The sequence below is a fragment of the Phascolarctos cinereus genome, unplaced genomic scaffold (genome assembly GCF_003287225.1).
Source record: "Phascolarctos cinereus isolate Bilbo 61053 unplaced genomic scaffold, phaCin_HiC Scaffold_5;HRSCAF=322, whole genome shotgun sequence".
Lineage (NCBI taxonomy): Eukaryota > Metazoa > Chordata > Mammalia > Diprotodontia > Phascolarctidae > Phascolarctos > Phascolarctos cinereus.
Window position 1 is genome coordinate 288,941,832 of NW_027555958.1, and position 16,926 is coordinate 288,958,757.

A 16,926-nucleotide genomic window follows, 5' to 3' on the forward strand; every position below is an offset into this window, starting at 1 on the left:
TTTTCTGAAATAGCTACCTGGCACAGGGCACTAGACTTGGAGTCAGAAAGAGCTTAGAGCAAATCTAGCCTCAGATATACTGTTTAATGCTGAGCAAGTCACTGTGCTTCAGTTTCCTCATCTGTCAAATAGAGATTGTGATGAAGGGTTGTTGGGAGGATAGAATGAGATAATGTTTGTAAAGCACTTTACAAACCTTAAAGCACCACATAAATCCTAGTATTATATTATGCTTCCCTTTCTGTATTCTACAGTGCATCCAAGCTGGCCTTCCTGTTTTTCCTCATACATGCAAAAACCACAATAGGAAATTACGATATGATAGTATCCATTAAGCAGAACCACATCAAGAAGAGTGCATTCTTATAGAAAACTTTCTACTGAAGAAATAATTCAATTTTGCTTTTTTTCCCATTGAATATATTGAATATAATACACAGAGAAACATGACTCCTGCTAAAAAGTTATGTTCATAGACTGTTATGGACTATTATTTGGTTGTTGTATTGTGTTTTTCAACATAAAAGTATTTAAACAAAAATGAAATTCACCTATTTGGCTACCTACATTGATCAAATTAAATGAATAACTATTAACAAGCCATTATATTCAACTCCATCCTATCCCTCCGAGATTTTCCAAAAATAAAAGAAAAAAAGAGAGAAACTCACATTGTTCTCAAGAGCAAAAAGGTTTTTGTAGCATCAGTAAATAAAATTTAAAAAGAATTCGAAACTATTTCAGGATATTAACATCTACTTGACAAATGTTTTGTAATATAAACTATTGTACAAAACATATTACATATTTAACATTTGCATTATGATATACAAAGTAGTACATGTATCTAACGTAAATAAATATACATATATTGAGAGTATGTGCTCAAAAATATTTTTACTGATGGGGTGGCTGATCCAAAAAATTTAGAGAACGTTACTTGAGGAGGACATATTGAACCGGGGATGACTTTTTTGAGGGGAGAAGAGAAGGTTTTGGGCGACGAAGGGGATATGATAGCTCACTTCAGGTATTGGAAGGGTTATCATATATGAGAAGAGAGATTAGACTTGTTCTGCTTGGTCCCGAGAGGGCAGAACAAAGAGCAGTAACTGTAGAGAGGCGGATTTCAGCTCTCGACGATTAGCGCTGTCCCAAAGTGGAATGGGCTGCCTGGAGCAGTTCTCTAGAAATCTTCGAGCATTTCCTTGCTGCGGATGCAGTGGTTCGGCCACAGGTTGGCTACTGAGGTCCCTTCTAGAGGCTCTTGTTGTTTGTCCTTCGTTCTCGAAGAGGACCATGACATCAGGGAGGTGATGTTCAGTGCACGTTAATTTACGGCAAAAGCCGGTGTGTGGCTGCCTCAGGTGCGGGAGACAGGTAGGAATGCAGCCCTGATCCCTGGAGGAGTGAGGGCGTTCAACGCCTTCTCACTCTAGTCTCCCTTCGGCCCAACTAGCAGTGCAGTTAAGGAAGAAGCTCCGCAGGTCACCCCCTAAACTAGGGCACAAACAGAAGGTGAGAAGCAGGTAGCCCCAACTTCTACTCATGTACTAAAGAGGCTCGGCCCCTTTAACAGACAGAACTAGCCTCCTATATCTTCTTCGGCCTGGGTTGGATTTGATTCGTCAGGTCTGGGGCTCCCGCCCTCCCCTCCGAGGTTGGACTCTGGTTGGTCTTCAGACTCGATGGTGGGGCGGGGCCTGGAGAAAGGGGTGAGGGGAGGGGGGAATTTGGAGGGAAGGGCGGGGCTAGAAGCTTGCAAGGCCTAGAATGAGAGGATGGGAGGAGAAGGGAGAGGCGGGACTAGCGGCCGGAGCAGGGAGGGGCCGGGCTGCGAAGCGAGGGGCGGGGCTGGGGCTGGGGCTGGCCCGAGGCCGGGGGGCGGGAGGCGGGACCACAGACTGCCTGGGGGCCGGAGCCAGAGCCCAAGCCCAGCCTCTGAGGCTGCAGCCGCCGCACTACTACCGGAGGTGGGCGATGAGTGAGGGAGCCGCGGATCCTAGGTGAGTGAAGTTGGGTGGCTCGCGGCGGAGGCGTGGGAAAGGGCGGGCACAGGGACCCGGGGGGCAGCGGCGGCGGGTGAGGGGGAATAGGGGGCGGGACGTCCCGCTGCGCCAGCTGTGAGCAGCTGGAGCGGGAGGGAGGCCGTTCCGTAGTCCGCGCCGCGCTCCCCCTGTTGGGGCCCCGCACAGCTGGGCAGCCCGCGCGCCGCGGCGGCGGGGCGGGTGGGCAGGCAGGCGGCCGCGCGCACGCTGGAGCCAGGTTGGAGCCGGGCCCGGAGCAGGTGAGCTTCCCCTGCCGGTGGGGCCCCGGGGGAGGGCAGAGGAGGAGCCGCCGCCGAGGCTGTGCTCCCCCTCCCTGGGCCGAGGCCCCGCGGGGCGGCAGGCTGGAGCCGGCCAAGTTCACGGCCCCTCTGCGCCTCAGGTGCGGGCGGGACGGCGCCGCCTGGCTCTTGGCGGTTGGCCGTTCCTGCGGCGTGGCCAGTGGGGCTGCAGCCCAGGGCTGGAGGGGGCCCAGCGCGAGCCGGGTGCCCGGACTCGTTTTGCTTCGCGTTTCCCCGTCTCCTGCTGCAGCGCCGCCGCCGCCGCCGAGGGACCCTCGCTTCTCCCTTCCCTCGGGCCAGCCGGGTCTGGCCGTGACCCTGCTGCACGCGGGGTCGTGCTGGCTGTCCTCCTGTGCTCCAGCCTGCCTGTCTGCGGGGCTGGCCTGACGCCGGGTGTGGGAAACGGAAAATAAAAACTACTGAAAAATACCTTGAGTTTTATGAATGGGCCTCAAGTGCCAGCTTCTGTTCCAGAGCTGGCTTAAGCTCCCAGGGAGGGACTGCAGAAAAGGTGTTACTTTTATGTCTGTGTTTATCCCGAGCTTGTCCCTTTGCTCTTCTGGCGGAGGTGGGGGGGAGGGAAGGACTTGTAGTCTTTAAAACGTGCATTTATTCATATGCCATCAAAAAGTCGTTGACTAGTTGCAAAAACAAAAAAACCCCAACCGGAAAACTTAGAAATTAACAAGTGATATCGGGACTAGGCCTTCTGCCAGTCTGTTTGTTGTAGGGTGATCTATTATTTTAGACTTACTTGGCTGCTTTTAAAGATTAAAATACAGTTTTAGTAGAACCAGGGAGATAGATGAATTCCAACTTAAATAGCTGTGATGGACTTTGCTAAATATAGATTGATTATAGAATTCGAGAAAGTATACAGTCGTCGTTCAGTACAATTATATTGCTTTTGCAATTTTTTTTCTTTTTGTATTTAGTACATAAACAAGTTGGTTACTCACATCGTCTGTTGTCATGGTTACCTGCCATGGATAGTAAGGGCAAAGTCTCCTTTCTTCCTCCCCCAAAGCCACGGGAGTACACTTATCGCTAGATTCCATGCAGCCTTATGCTTTGTTAGAATGTGGTTCAAATTTGGACGAAAAATATAAGTGGATTTTTCCAAGTGGCTACAAGAATTAGAATGCACAAAGAATGAGTTTATTGTGTATTTTTAATGTATTGTGCCAGAAGGCTTTGAAGAAAAATATTTGAGGAAAAGACATTGGTTAAATTAGAAAGGAAGCTTTATGTGTTGACTGATATTGGTGTCATTGAAGGGGGTAATGAACCTAGGGGGGAAAAAGTCAGGCGTTTGAGGTGATAATTTTGCATATAATTTAAGCCAAAGAATCTTTGAGAAGGTTCAGGCTAAGCAGTTTTTGTACTTGAACAACATAGTGATTGTATAGTGGGGTGCCTACTCTGTTAGAACAGCTGTTTCTCTCCATCAGATGACTTTTAGCACTCAACTGCCTTTTTTATTTCATTGTTATTACCCAGATTCTTCAGAAGTTAATTTCTCAAATTTGTGGAGAATGTGATTTACTTTTTTTTGCCATGTGGTTTTTAAAAAAAAATCAAAAAATTTTTTATTTAAAGTTTTAAGTTCTAAATTCTGGCTTTCCCTCCCTTCTTGCTCTCTCCCCTCTCTGAGAGGGTAAGCAATCAGATATAGGTTATATATGTGCAATTATGTAACACATTTCCAGGTTAGTCACTTTATACAAGAAGACTTGAATAAAAGACAAAAAATGAAAGAAAAATAAAAATAGCATGCTTCAGTCTGTATTTAATCAATATCAATTCTTTCTCTGGAGGTGGATAGTATTCCTTATCATTAGTCTTGGGATTGTCTTGGATCATTGTATTGCTGAGAAGAGCTAAGTTGTTCACAGTTCTTCCTCTAACAATATTGCTGTTATTGTGTACAACATTCTGCTGGTTCTGTTCTCTTCACTATGCATCAGTTTATGTAAGTCTTTCCAGGTTTTTCTGAAATCATGCTTCTAATCATTTCTTGTAGCACAATGATATTCCATTACAATCAGTCACATAGAGGGCTTGTTTAGCCATTCCCCGGTTGATGCACATCCCTTTCATAGCTAATTGTTAGCCATCGCGAAAAGAGCTGCTGTAAATATTTTTGTACAAATAAGTCCTTTTCCCTTTTTTTTTTGGATGTTTTTGGGATGTAGACCTAGCAGTGATATTGCAGGATCAAAAGGTATACACAGTTTTTATAGGCCTTTGGGCATAATTCCAAATTGTTCTCTAGAATGGTTGGATCAGATCACAACTCCATCAGCCGTGCATTAGTGTTCCAGTTTTCCCACATCCCCTCCAACATCCAACATCTTCCTTTTTTGTCATATTAGCCATTCTGATAGGTGTGAGGTGGTATCTCAGAGTTGTTTTAATTTGCATTTCTCTGATCAGTAGTGATTTAGAACATTTTTTCATATGACTATAGATTGCTTTGATTTCTTTTTCTGAAAGCTTCCTGCTCATATCCTTTGACCATTTATCAATTGGGGAATGACTTGTATTTTTATGAATTTGACTCAGTGCTCCATATAGTTGAGAAATGAGGACTTTATCAGAGGTAATTGTTGCAGAAATTTTTCCTGGTTTTCTGTTTTCCCTATAATTTTGGTTGCATTGGTTTTGTTTGTGCAAAACCTTTTTAATTTTATATAATGAAAATTATCTGTTTTACGTTTTGTAATGGTCTCTATATCTTCTTTGGTCCTAAATTCTTCCCTTATCCATAAATCTGACAGATTGATTTACTTAAGGCTACAAGGATAAATCATATCAAATTATAAGTGGAAGGGCTCAGTGAGGGTGAGGAAGACAGTATTATTATTCATAAATTCATACATTTAGAGCTAGAAAGAGACTTTACTGAGGGAACATACCTTAGGGACTATCTATTCAAACCTCCCCATTTTATTATAATAATAACCAACATTCATGTAGTGCTTTAAGGTTTTCAGAGTGATATACATACACACATAATCTCATTTGATCCTCATAATCCAGGGAGGTGTAGGTGCTATTATCTCCATTTTACAGATGAGGAAACTGAAGCTGAGAGATTAAGTGACTAGCTCAGAGTGACACAGCTGGTAAGTGCCTGAGGCCAAATTTGTACTGTGTTTTTGGGTCTATCCACCGGCCTAGAAGGCCGTTCATGGGAGGTCACGTAGAGAATCTAGTGAGCTATAGGTCTTCTTGACTCCCAGTCCAGTGGTTTTTCTGCCATCCCATGCTTCATTTTTCCCACCATGGTGACCCTTAGGAAAGCTAAATTTACTAGCATATTTATCTCCAGGAAAAGGTGATGCATTTTTGAGTGGAGATTGACAAACTGATGCAAATTAAGTGATGATGTTAGTATGTTTCACAGAAAGATTTAATGAAATGGTGAGTAGCTTAATCTTATTTAAGCGTTGTTCTTTCTTGGAGTACCGATACTTCTGAAGGACTGGAAGGGCACTACTCTGAATAGAAGACACACTGGGATGGCATCCTTGGAAAAGAAAGGGAGTTATACCTTCCATATATTATCCTGTTCGACTTTATGCTCTTTTTTTTTGTTTTTTGTTTTTGTATTTTGATAGGCTATGGGGTTAAGTGACTTGCCCAGGATCACACAGCTAGTGAGTGTTAAGTGTCTGAGGCCGGATTTGAACTCAGGTCCTCCTGATTCCAGGGCTGGTGCTCTGTGCACTGCACCACCTAGCTGACCCCAACTTTATGCTCTTAATAGAACATTAATGTTGGTAAATACAGTAGTACAGAATGTCCCACTTCCAGAAAGAAAGATAAATCCACTGGGTACAGTGGATTGTTTTATATTGAAAAGGAACTGCCATGGAAACAAGGGAAATGAAGGAAAACACAAATTGAAAGTTCATGTTTGTATCTACTTCAGTTTGGATAATAATATCTGCCTAACTTACCCTCAGAATGAGAGGTTCCTGTCTCATAAAGATTGCCTGAAGTTCAAATGGAGACGCCTTAATATCACAGAGTTCTTGGGAGAGGTAGGAAGAAAACATTCCCAGTCCATTCACTTTTCCTAAATAGAGTAATAATAATAATAATAATAATAATGATAACAATAACAATAGCATTCTTATAGCACTTTAAGGTTTGCAAAGTGGTTTCATAAATATTATCTCATTTGATCCTCATAACAATCTTTTAAGGTAGGTGCTAAAATTATCACCTCTTCACAGATGAGAAAACTGAGGCAGATAGTGGTTAGGTGACTTGCCTAGGGGCTAGTAAGGGTCTCAGGCTAGATTTAGGCTAGATTCAGGCCTTCCTCGTTCCAGGTTCAGTGCCTTTTCTACTTTTCCACCTAGCTGCCCAAAAAAGAAGGTGAAAGTCAAGCTTTTCCTCCTGCAGATGTAGCCCTTTGGGCTATACCTCACAAACCTGTTTTAGGTCTCATTCCAATTAATGAGTATAAAATTCAGTAGCCCCCTCTTTATACCTGTATGTAGCTAGCTTTTGAGGTGGGTCCCAGTGTGAATTTCTGGGAAATGGCCAGACAGCCGTTTTCTTCCCACCCTGGGAGAAACTGTGGGCTCAGGAGGTTTTTGTGTTTATTCTTGCCAGAGAAAAGCAGTGGCCCAGCTTGAACAGGTGACTTCAGGACTACTGGGTGCACGTTGAGGTGCTTTTGCCCGTGGAGCTGGTGATGGGAGCCCCTGGTACTGCACTTCTCTTTTGAGGGGTTAGAATGGGAAGGTGGTTGTTGACTAGATACCAGATTGAAGTATGGTCTCCTATCTTTTCTGCCTCATAGGGTACAAACTGATTCCTCAGTTTATTCTACTCCAATAATGTTACTTTTCTCATTTCTGTATAAGTAGTTTGCATTTCTTCTGCTGGCTAGATAAGTCCAATTGATCTAAATGTTGTTCTGTGTTACTTTATTTCCAAGTAGGAGGGCTCCAGCAGAGAGGGATTGGTATTTGGGTATTGGTATATAGAGATCTAGAAAGGACTGGGATTCAAGCCCTGGTCTCAAAGTGCTAAGCTTTCTCAGAGGCACCTGGAGACACAGTAGATAGATTGTTATGCCTAGAATCAGAAAGACCTGAGTTCAAATCTTGCCTCAGATACTTACTAGCCATATGGCCCTGGGCAAGTCACTTATCCTCTGCCTCAATTTCCTCAACTATAAAATGGGTGTAATAGCACTCACCTGCAGGGCTGTTTTGAGGATCAAATGAGATAATATTTGTAAAAAAATACTTAGCAGAATGCTAATACTTAGCATAGTAGGTGCTGTATTAATACTTATTTTCTTCCCTTTTTTTTTCCTGGTTAGGGGCTCAGAGTTAAAAATAAGAAAGAATCTTAAGGCTTTGACTAGTAATAATTTTTTATGCTTCCCAGAAGACTGGATCTGAGTATTCCTTCTTTTGCTCTAGACTAAAAATGAGTCAGAGAACCATTTTTGCCGCCCAGGGCAAGGTTCCACTCCTCTGCCCAAGCCCTTGCTCTCCCTCCTCACACACCCCTCCTGCCTTTACCCAGAGATACCTCTTTGCAGGGGTGGGGTTGAGGGCAGTGACTAGATTAGGGACTATTCAGTGGGAAGAGAAAAGATGGTACTACTGTACTTGGCTGACAGGGCCCGCATTTCGAAGATGGGGGACAGATGGAGGCTTAAATACATTTTTCCTTTTTGTTTTGTTGTCTGCCTGAAGCCTGGAAGCCATAGACAGCCATCACAATCGTCTTGTTCTTTACCTTGGACTTCTTCCTGGCCAATGAGGACCCTCATTCATTTCCTTGTTCATTTCATCCTCATCAGTGTTCACTTATTGCTGGTTTTTCTCTTGAGTATCTCAGTGTATGAGTTATTGAGGGTCTAAGGAATTTCTGTTCTGTACTTTTTAGAACAATGTAGTGGTTAAAAGGGAAAAGGGAAAAGAATCACAATTTTGGAGTTGGGAGGAAACTGAGAGGTTATTTAGCCAGCCTTCCTCATTTTAAAATTCTGTTACAACCCTCAGTTTATACATCTGACTGTAAATTAGAATATTTAGTAAATGTGTGAAACAACTGAAACAGCTGTAGAATTAGTTCCTCCAAAATGGGTTAAATTACTAAACTTTTATGGTAGATAGGAAAGTTTTCTAACTCCAGCTCTTATTTCAGCTTGAAAATTCTTTGATTCTGGGACAGCCACCTCCCTCTGCCCCCTTTACCCCGTCCCCTCCGCTTCACCTACGTGTATCAAGCTTTAGCTTCAGAAACTGAGGAACAGTCAATGTATAAAAAGGACTGGCCAAGAAAATGAATACTCTGACTAGTACTATATAGTGCTTGAAAGAGAAGTTAGAAATTATCTAGCTTCAGTGTTTCAACTCTGGTAGCTTCAAATAATAAGCTAATTTAAATATAAGAATACTTCCACTGAGACCTATTCTCATGCCTCACTTTAGCCCCGAGGTAGCTGAGTTCCCAAAAGCTGTTCTGGAAGGAGCAGCTGGGTGTCTCAGTGGATAGAGCATTGGGCCTGATGTCAGAAAGACCTGAGTTCACATTTGGCCTCTGATACTTACTAGCTGGGTGATTCTGGGCAAGTCACATAATCCTGTGTGCCTCAGTTTCCTCATCTATAAAATGAACTAGAGAAAGAAGTGGCAAACACTCCAGTATCTTTGGCAAGAAAACCCCCAATGGGGTCATGAAGAGTTGGACATGACTGAACAACAGCAGATCATTCTGGAAAGGCTTTGAGTATGGCCACGGCAACAGGTTTGAGGTTTTGTTTTTTTTCTTCTGAGGACCGACCTGGCTAGTAATGGAGAGGAACATCACCAGTATACTGGTCAGTTAGGTATTGTGGGTGGGGGCGTCGCTATAGCAACCCATGAACCTGACATGTAAAGTAGCCCTGCAGTAATGGTGGCAGAGAGGGAGAAAGGGGAGGGAACGTGATGAAGTCACATTGTCTTTAGACAGTCTATGAACTTTAATTTGCCTGTTGGTATTCTCTTAATGGAATAGTCTGGTCCAGTGACCAACATATGGACATAACGCTGGAATTGCTGAATCTTGCCATCTTGAATCTGACATTCTTGCTATGTCAGGAACCAGAAGTAAGATGGATATTGCAGTTCACTCCTTGGAGAAGCAAAGGAATCGGTGGAAGGGTTTTTGTCATACCCCAGTGGCAACAAGGAACATTATTTCATGGGTTATATGGCTATAACCTACTGCAGTAATAATGACAAGCATTTGCAAAATGACTCCCGTGAAAATAGTTATAGCTTATACACCAATGTTGGTTGCTTAAGATAAAGTAGAGAAATTTAAGAACTTGATTAAACCCTCCAAGTTAAGTCTACATATATTCTGATACATGGTGACTTCAGTATAAAATATGAAGGAGATGAAGATGGGGAGAAATGTATAAGAAAGCGTGGTTCAGGAAGAGAGGGCATAGGCTTGTAGGTTGCACAGAAGTCTCATGTCTTTATATCATATCTTTTCTTTTTTTTATTATTTTATTTTGATTTATCAACAATCACTTCCATAAGCTTTTGAGTTTTAAATTTTTCTCCCCCTCCCTCCCTAAGATGGCACGCAATCTGATATAGGCTATACATATACATTACTATTAAACATATTTTCACATTAGTCATGTTGTAAGTAAGAATTAGAACCAATAGGAGGAACCACCAGAAAGAGGAAACAAAACAAAACAAAACAGAAGGAAAAAAAAGAGCAAATAGTATGCTTCGATCTGCATTCAAACTCCATAGTTCTTTCTTTGGACGTGGAGAGCATTTTCTATCATGAGACATCTTAGATGGAGATGTCTTAGATCCTTGCATTGCCGAGAAGGGCTGAGTCTATTAAAGTTAGTCATTGCACAACGTGGCTGTTACTGTGTACAATGTTCTCCTGGCTCTGCTTACTTCACTTAGCATCAGTCCATACAAGTCTTTCCAGGTTTTTCTGAAGTCTGTTTGCTCATCGTTTCTTATAGCACAATAGTATTCCATTGCATTTATATACCACAACTTGTTCAGCCATTCCTTAATTGATGGGCATCCTCTCAATTTCCAATTCTTTGCCACCACAAAAAGAGCTTCTATAAATATTTTTGTACATGTGGGTCGTTTTCCCATTTTTATGATTTCTTTGGGATGTAGCCCCAGAAGTGGTGTTGCTGAGTCAAAGGGTATGCACATTTTTGTAGCTCTTTGGGCATAGTTCCAAATTGCTCTCCAGAATGGTCGGATCAGTTCACAGCTCCACCAGCAGTGCATCGGTGTTCCAGTTTTCCCACATCATCTCCAACATTTATCATTTTCCTGTTTTGTCATATCTTTTCTATGAGAAAATAATTGGTATGTATTGGACATGTTAAATAACATTACAAAAAATGAAATAGATCATATTATAGTAGATAGGAAAAGGCTTGTATTGATTTTGGTGTTATCCCTAAATTGACTGTCCATATAATTAGACCATTGGCTTGTTAGAGCTAAAATTAGAGTTAGTAAAAAGCAAGAAGAAGAATAATGAGGAAAACATATGGTGCATAATGGAACTCAGTTTTGAACCATTTAAACAAGTATTGACAATCAAAAGTGGGAAATGGACAACAGAAATGACATTGATACCAATTATAATAATTTTATACAGAAACTTAACCAATATAAATTAATTGCCCCACCAAGAAGACCAGAAGCCTAGAGAATATATTAATTGACAGAGATCTGACTTAACTTGCCAAACAGGGAATGAAAAAGCCAAAGCCACTTCCAATTTAGAATATAAACTTGTTTGGAAATCTTACAGTGAAGGACGTCTAGATAACTCTCATAAAGCAGAGACAAGCACTTTGAAACTAGTTTAAAGAGAGCTTGGCAAGACATTTGACTAAGTGATGTTATCTCACAGGTATTTAAGGACAAAAATGGAAGGAAGATGACAAACAGAAGAAAAACATGGAAAAGATTTGTAAAAATTATTATATAAGCTCTTCCTTCCACTCCCATCAGGGACAGTGGAATTAGCATACATGGACCCTAACATCATAGTACTAGGATAAGCTTGTGGGGAATTAGAAATGGCACTATAGGGAGCAAAGATGGGAAAAGCAGTTGATTGGACAAAACATATAGAGGAGCCCTATACTAGAATGGCACAATTTGAGGGCATAAAGGACTCAGTATACAAAATATTTGAAACAGGGGCAAATACCAAAGGCATGGGGGAAAATCTTAGACCTTATTACTACCAAAAAAAAAAGAAAGGAAACTGAGAGAATTTCAGTAACTACTGAGTTGTATGTTTACTTTCCCCATTTATATAAGACTTGGAGAATCATCTCTGCACAGTTGGCCTTCTCATTGAGGGTAACACTAGAGAAAAAGCAGCCTGGACAATTAATTTGGACCCAAGTCGAGCAAGAAAAGGAAGGCAGACCAAATTGCAAGACTCCTTTAATTGACCCCAGACTTCCCACAGAAGCAAAGTTTCATTTTTTTTAATGCTACCATACTGTATGTTATACTGGTGTTGTATGGTATAGGGGCATAAAATGAATAATCTCCAAAGAATGAAATGACTGTCATAGGGCAGTGGAGAGGCATGTGGCGGGGGTGAACGGGCCGCAACATTTAATCAACCAGGAACGTGGAAGAAGAACAGGACTAGAAGGTATCAAGGGATTATACAATCAGAAGGGGTAAGGCTGCCCCAGAGTCATGGGCAGGGAACCAGAGTGCTCTATGGCACACTGATGAAGGCCTCCCCAGTGCTTTCTCTGTCAAATTCAGGGACTAGAGTTGGAGGAGATGGGGAAGGCATGGGTAAATTGTGATCATCTTTGCTGGCAAGAACTTCCAAATGGATTAGATCACGATTTATTTGAGAATAATAACTGACATTTATATGATGCTTTAAATTTTGCAAAACATATTTGATATTTACAGTGACTCTATGAGGTAGGTACTGTGGGATTGTCACCCCAATTTACAGATAAGGAAACTGGGGCTTAGAGTGGTGGTTAATGACTCGGTGCCACATAAGGGTCAGAGATAGAATTTGAAGGTCTTTCTGACTCTCATCCCAGTACTCTCTTCACTATACCATCTTGTATTATAAAAAGAAGCTAAATGGCTATTATCATTACACAGTTAAATGTGAAATTTGAGACTATTCAAGTTTGTATTATGAATGTGTGTAAAATACCTAGGCATTTTTGTGAATGAATTTACAAAACCCTAAAGAATGTGTAAATCAATAAATTTTATTGAATTGTTATATTATGCATTTTCACTTACTTGCTTTGCTTGTATTAATACTGCAAAGTATCTGCTTATTTAGCACGTATGGCTTTTCTGATTATTTTAATTTAATTATAAATCTAATAAATAACTATCAACAAAACAGCCAAACACACATACCAAACAAAGAACAAAATCTTGCCCCACACACCTAGGCTTTGACTAGGGAGAACCAAACATATTAATAAGCAACTTCGTGTTCTGAAGTTCTGCTACCTTTGAACCCATTTTCCTTAAAAGCAGTATACACACACACACACACACACACACACACACACACACACATACACAGAGTTGTAGTCAGTGTGGATAGAGTTCTAGTTGTGTTGATTTTACTCTCCATCACCTCCTATAAATGCCTTTCCACATTTTCTTGTATGCTTCACATATGTTCTTCTATGGCATTACAGTATTTTATTGTATTAATCTGTCATAATTCAGCCATTCTGTTGTTGGACATATAAATTGCTTCCTTTTTTTTTCCTGTTACCAATAGAACACCTGTGAATATTTTTGTATGTGTGGATCTTTTTTTTTGCAGTGTTTTTTGAACATATCCTAGCAATGCAATAATTCAATTCAATAAAACATTTATTAAGTATCTATTAAATGCCCAGAAGAGGGCAGCTAGGTGGCAAAGTAGATAGTGCTGGGTTTGGAGTCAGGAAATTGTTGTTCAGTTGTTTTCACTTGTGTCTCTTTTTGTGACCCCATTTGGGGTTTTCTTGGTAAAGATACTGGAGTAGTTTGCCATTTCCTTCTCCAGCTCATTTTACAGATGAGGAAACTGAGGCAAAAGGGTTAAGTGACTTGCCCAGGGTCACACAGCTAGTAAGTATCTGAGACTAGATTTGAACTCAGGTCTTAATGGAAGGTGCCCTTTCCTGACGGGTCACTGAGGCTGAGCAGCATGTAAAACAATAAATCATACTTTACTGGCAAGAGTTGCCTGGAGGAGCAGGAGGCAGGAAGACCTGAGTTCCTTTAGGAGAGGAAGCTGAGAGAGTTGAAGGTGTTAAGTAATCAAAACCTTAGTCAACATGGTGATGAGATTTCAGGTGATCCATTTATCCTGGGGGAGGTATGATGTTCCCTAGAGTCAAACCAAACCGAACCGTTGATAGAAAATGGACTTGCCTGGAAAGTTGTGATCTGAGTCTTTTATTTGAGAGGAGTTTGTTGTGCTACCCTTATTCTTGTTGCCATATTTTCTCCAAAATATTTATACTAGTCTGCGGTCTTATTAATGATGTATGTCTCCTTTCTCATAGCCCTGCCAACAATGGACCTCACATTTTTATGTTTTTTACCATTCTGAGGTCATCTTCAGGTAATCACCATTTTCATTTATCTGATTATTAGGCATATAGCTTTTTAACAGTTTCTTTGTGCCCTTTGCCCACTAATCCATTGAAGTGTGCATTAGAGTTTATTGTAGTGTAGTTCTAAACCCCCTTTTACCAGCAGTATTTATTGACTGGTAATTCCGTTCTTGGAGCAGCTAGGTGACACAGTGGATAGAGTGCAGGGCCTGGAATCTTCCTAAATTCAATTCTGACCCCAGACACTAATTAGTTCTGTGACCCTGGAGAAGTCATTTAACCTCATCTGTAAAATGAACTGGAGAAGGAAATGGCAACCCACTCTGGTATCTTTGCCAGCAAAACCCCAAATGGGGTCATGGAGAGTCCGACACGACTGAACGACAGGTTTCAAGGACTCAGCTCCTAAAATGTATCCCTTAGCCTAGCGAGTGGTGTGGTCCCAGGTGTTGTACATCTGTTTCCCAGTCAGTTGTTCTGGGCCTGCCTCTGGTTTCCCACTGCTTTCTGGTGCTCACTGGTAGCACTACTCTACTCAGTTTAACCTCTCTGTATTGCCTTAGTACAGAGTTGTTTTCTCCTTGTTTCCCACATCACACAGTGAGCTCCTTAAAAGCAGGGACTATCCTTCGTGTTTCTTTATATCCTCAGCATTGTTTGTTGACTGACTGCTGCTGGCCTATGCTCTGTGTGCTGGAAACAGCCCCAGGAAAATTGTTCAATTCTATATTAATTACTTACCTACTGTGTGCCAGGTAGTGTTAGGAAGAGGTTAGAGACCTTGGAGTTGGGAAGATTCTGACTCTGACACATGGCTTCATGATCCTGTGTAACTTGGCTCAGCTTCTCAGCGTCCCGGACAGTTCTGTGACTGTAATTGTACATCAGTTGCTGATAGATCCCCCTGTATTAATGAAATTGCAGGTCCAAACCAAAACAGTTGTGCAAAGGCACTATGCTAGGGGCTGAGGATAGAGACACTATCCTCAAGAGACTTAGATTCTGCGGGAGGGGTAAGCAAATACGTATCTAAATATATAGTCATCCTTCAATATTCTTGAGGTTTAAGGGTGTAGGACCCTCACGAATAACTCTTAAGCCCCATCCCAAACCTTTATTTTTAATAATTCTGACCATATTTATTTAACATACAAAACAACACACTGCACCTAAAGAGTTGCAGTTTCATGAAGAAGCTTAGTATCTCTCACACCATGCAGAGACTTTGCAACAGCTGGTGAAGCTGCAGCAACAGCTTCGTGGATTTCCTTCTCCTACAAAAATTGCAAGATACTATGTCACCATGGGGGAAAAAATCACATGACTCAGTCTGGATGGTAGAGACACAAAGAGGAGGTGTTCCCAAAGAGTGCTTAGCCCATAGTTCTTTAGTGCACTGAAACTTTTAACAAAATCAGTTTATAATAAATTTACTTATGTATACTTATGGTAGTAAATGATAAAATATATTAATAACATACAGTATTTATGCATTTATGACTTAACTAAATTTTTTTTGTTTACATATATGTGTTGTCTGCAATTTTCCACAGTAAGCCACAAATCTCCAAAATTTCCCATATAATTATTGATGGCTAACATGCAAATAACCAGAGCCTCTAATGAGAAGCTCTTGAATGTTGAGGGATGACTTTACAAGATTATTTGAAGAGGCAGAGAGGTTTGGGAGAGGCCTGGATCAGGAAAGGTATCATGGAGTAGGTGGTACCTGAGCTGCATCTTGAAGTAATCTAGGGATTCCAAGTGGAGGTGTGGAAGAGGTACATTCCAAGCTTGAGGGACACCTGTGAAAAGGTTTAGCAATAATAATAACAATAGTTCATATTTATATAGTACCTACTGTGTGCCAGGCACTGTGCTAAGTGCTTTACAGTTATCTCATTTAATCCTCCCAGTAACAGTGGGTTGCTATTATTATCCTCATTTTACAGATAAAGAAACTGAGGTAAACAGCAGTTAAGTAACGTCCAGTGTCAAACAGAGAATGTCTGAGGCCAGATTTGAGCTCATCTCTTTCTGACTCCAGGCCTGGTGCTGTATCAGTATGCCACCTACTAGGAGATGGAATGTTGAATTGGGAGAACAGCCAATAAGCCAAGTCTTTGGCTTAATATGATCAGAAGAATTCTACTGATAGGTTTTAGCCCCACTTCCCAAACCCTTAATCTCTACGTCATATTCATGGTTGCAGAATTAGAAATTAGGGCGGTCTTACATTATATCTAGGTACATTTGCTCAGGGGAATTAACCAGGGACACTTGTTCTGGATGGGCCAGCATTACACTAAGAGTATCTTACCTACCACCTAAATAAGTTTTCTATGTGAGTTATTCTAATAGTTAAGGAGAGCCTAGGGAGAGAATTCTCTGAAGTTCTAATAAGATTATAGAGGACTTTAGATTAAAACTCATGCCTTGAAGTGCCCTTGTAAATAATTTTAGAATCTTAACTGAGAACCATATTATACTGAGTTCTAGTGCCCACTTACCACTTGGAATGGCTATGCTTGCCTGCTTTTCTGTTTTATTGGAAGTCCTTTCTTTTGCCTAATGAAGTTTGAGGCAATATTCCCAAAGTTTATTTATACATTTTGTTCTTAAAATGGAACATTTTAAGTCTTTGTGCTCAAAGTAATAACTTTATTATTATGGTGAAGGCTGCATTAAGAGTAGCAGCATGACAGAGGATGAGTGATGTTTCCCTTTTTTTAATGAAAGATTTTTAATCATTCCATGTATAAAGTAATCATGAAACCAAACTCAACACTTGAAAGAAAATACAGATTATTAATATATCGAGTGTAATTTACTTAGTTGAATTTAAGTAAGAAGGCAGAAGAACAAAGTGTCTTCCCTTTGGGATGCCTTCTCATTATTATCCTCAAAGAGTACCTATCAAACTCTACAAAGAAAATCATGCAGT

At 41.1% G+C, this 16,926-nt stretch overlaps 1 protein-coding gene across 3 annotated transcripts in view; it reads left to right on the forward strand.

Annotated features, from left to right (window-relative positions):
• The first annotated feature begins 1,896 nt into the window (after positions 1-1,896).
• Positions 1,897-16,926, forward strand: part of TEX2 (testis expressed 2) — a 153,199-nt gene continuing 138,169 nt past the window's right edge. The window contains exon 1 of one of the 3 annotated variants that reach the window (XM_021002483.2): positions 1,897-2,006. The gene's annotated coding sequence lies outside the window, so the exon portion shown is untranslated. Of the gene's footprint in view, positions 2,007-2,140; positions 2,288-16,926 lie in introns of those variants that run through there. The other 2 variants (XM_078155935.1, XM_021002484.2) reach the window with 2 other exon arrangements.